The 3,144-nt window shown below is 38.0% G+C and overlaps 1 long non-coding RNA gene across 1 annotated transcript in view; it reads left to right on the forward strand.

Moving 5' to 3' along the window:
* LOC109382701 (uncharacterized) overlaps positions 1 to 1,252 on the forward strand; it is a 145,598-nt gene extending 144,346 nt beyond the window's left edge. The window contains exon 3 of the long non-coding RNA XR_002123969.1: positions 874 to 1,252. This is a non-coding gene — a long non-coding RNA (uncharacterized LOC109382701). The remainder of the gene's footprint in view (positions 1 to 873) is intronic.
* Positions 1,253 to 3,144: the final 1,892 nt, after the last annotated feature.

Below are 3,144 nucleotides of genomic sequence, written 5' to 3' on the forward strand. Positions count from 1 at the left end.
AAAAAAAAAGTGTTGGATAGCTTTTCTCTCTGTAAAATGAGAAGAGTAATAGATTCTACCTGTAAGACTTGTCATGAGTATCAATTTGTGTAAACCAATTACTGCAGTTCTTGGCACATAATAAATGCTCAATTAATGTTATTGGTATTATTATAAGGATTATTCCTCAGGAATCTGGGTAGAAAAATAAAATTTTTCGTTAGTTAAGTAAATTTTGAAAATCGCAATTACAGTTTTATGTCTTTGGAGATACACAACATAAATTAACTTAGTAAAGGCTCTGAAAAGTCCTGCACATCTTAAATCAATATTTGCTACATCTAACTGACCACACAATCATTTTAGGCTTTTCGTGCATTATGCTTGTTAACATCTGTTGTCATTGTTCCCTCAAATTAGCTTTCTGTTCATTCACGGAGTACAATTCAAATTCTCCTGTTAGAAGCAGAAACTTTAAAACAGCGTTACAAAGTGGCCAATCCACTTCTTGGGAAGTATGAAGGTGGTCTGGCTATGGCATCTGTCCCCTCTCCGATCTGTACTTGGGATAACCTGGTATATGTACCCCTCATACGTGGTCTGAGAATAGCCTTCTTATATAGTGGAGAAAATTTCACTAGAAGAGGTTTATAAGAACATTTGGTTTCCTTCTAGAACATCTACTTCATGCAGAATACCCCAAAAGCCCCAGGAAAGAGTCTCCACAAATAGGATTTTGTAGGTGCTATGCAAGTTACTGTTGCTTAAATTACCAAAATTCCCAAGTCTTTGATGCCTTCTTTTGCTTTGAAGTGCTAGGATGGGTCAATGTCTCTTTCATCAGTTAAGTGAAGAGGAAACAAATATTCTGTCTCTTTTTTTTTGTTTTCTTAGGTCCAGCAGTGAACTGGACTGAACCAATTTACAGAAAAATGCCAAGGCCTTCAGTGTTGGTAATCCCAGGATGAAGACGCTCCTCGAGACCCTTCCCAGGGATGTCAGGGTACAGACCTGACCCATGCGATTTATCCTTTCTGTCCCAGCTCCTGGGTTCAGAGAACTCCTGACAGATTCTTTATTATTTACAAATGTCAGATCTTTTCTACCCTCTTTTAGGCTAATCTGTAAATACGCAATGTGGTATGAAGGTGGGTGGCGTCTTTCTCCTGGACATTTTTGTCCCATGGGCAAACTACTGCTTGTTCCAGACTTAGTCCAGGAACACTCTAGACACAACTATGAAGGCTCAGGAAATCCTGTACTATTTCTCTGTCTCTACTGAATTTGTTGGTAAATAAATAAATAAATAAATAAATAAATAAATAAATAAATAAATAAAAATAAATTGGTATTACTATCACTCTGTATAACTCATGGTATGGATTTCCATGTATCCTGTGCAAGTATAAATATGGAAAATGATCTGAGAAGAAAATTATTGGAAAAACCCCTTGACCCATATGCTATGGTCTGAAGCAAGGAGCACTCTGATTGGCTGATTTTGGATTGTGTAGATCCCTAAAATTAATCACCAAGAACCAGTGTGTGATGAGGCTGGTAACCATGGGAATGGATAAGAGCAGTTTCTAAAGAAGAAGTAGCTGGTAGAAAATCCTGGAGGTCCATTTAGGAGGAGAAACACAGTAAAAGAAGACACTTTGGAACTAGGTACAGCCCGGATAAAATAGGACTTAAATACCACATTAATAAATGATAAGCATAATCAAAGACCTCAGTAAGTGCCTATCACTATCTGGTGGGGCCTTTGGGCTTATCTGACTTGGCCTAAGTCTCTGCTTCAGACTCACCTTGTGCCAATCCACTATGTCCTGCATGCTTGAGCCACATGACACTGTAAATTCCACCAAATCACCATTTCCAGCCTTCTTTAAGAGATATTTTGAGCAGATTATTACCACATTGAATGTTTTGCTTTGCTACCACAATTTCCCCTAGATGATTCTTAAACTTCTTGATCCTACTGGGGACTCTGAGAATTTTCCTTCACAGCTTTTGTGACCACTTGTAATTATACATTGATCTGTGTGATCACTTGTCTATTGTGTGTCTCTATCAATCAACTTTAAGTCCTCTGAAATCAGAGTCCATATTTCTGTTGATCTCCCTTTCGTTCCCAGGGTTTAGTGCAATGCTTCGCACTCTAGGTGTGCAATAAATGTTTGTGTAACAGATAAATTAGTAAACATAACTTATATTCCAATCACTTCTTGAATATGTAATGTTTTCTCATGCTCCTGTGCTGCTGTATACGCTACATGCCACTTCTCAGGTTCTCTGCGTGGACAGCTTTTGCTCCTGTGTTGTGACAACTCATTATCTTCTCCTCTTCTGCACTGCTTCCCTTTCCTTCTCAGAAACACAGACGCTTCCACTATGTGACCCTGATCACCCACAGACTAGTTCCATAATGCCAAGTCATTGCACTTTATTGTAAATTACATTTCTATTACCTGCCCTCACTGCACAGTGAAGTTCTTAAGAGCAACTAACTTTGCATCAGCAACAACCAGCACAGTGCATGCAAGATAGTAGTGATTTAATAAATGTTCCTTAAATTAGTGAATGATGTGAGACCATACTCCTTTATCCTGGAAAAGGGGCTATAGAGATTCCCTTATTTTATAAATGAGGAAATATAGTTACAAAATATTGTTATTTTGTCTTCCAAATAAACCAGAAAGGAATCCTGTGTCTCTCTTCATCATATCCTTAATGTGTTGTTTGGCACAGGATACACATTCAATGAATAATGCTTAAATGTTATAGTTTAAAATCTAGTTCAAGGGGGGAAGATGTTTAAATACCAGATTCATTGTCTTATCGCTGAATGTGTGCCCCATGAAAAAGTACTGACCGCCCTCTTGGAGTTGTTTTCAAAGGTAAAAAAAAAACCACCTACACGTCTCCAATTTAAAATAATCCCCTTTGACTCTGTTTCCTTCTTTATTTCTTTATTCTAAGTTTGGTCTTCCTCCACTGAAAAACTGGCATAATCTAAACTCTCCAAGGATTCAGTTCAAATCCAAATAAAATAGTCAACCACAAGCATAGACCAGCTACAGCTGTGGTTCTTGGGAAGCAAACCAAGACAGTGAATATTGACAGAGAGCTGGCATATGAGCCCTTGGGTTCCCTTGTGCAATT

This window comes from Hipposideros armiger, unplaced genomic scaffold (genome assembly GCF_001890085.2).
Source record: "Hipposideros armiger isolate ML-2016 unplaced genomic scaffold, ASM189008v1 scaffold_68, whole genome shotgun sequence".
NCBI classification, from domain to species: Eukaryota; Metazoa; Chordata; class Mammalia; order Chiroptera; family Hipposideridae; genus Hipposideros; species Hipposideros armiger.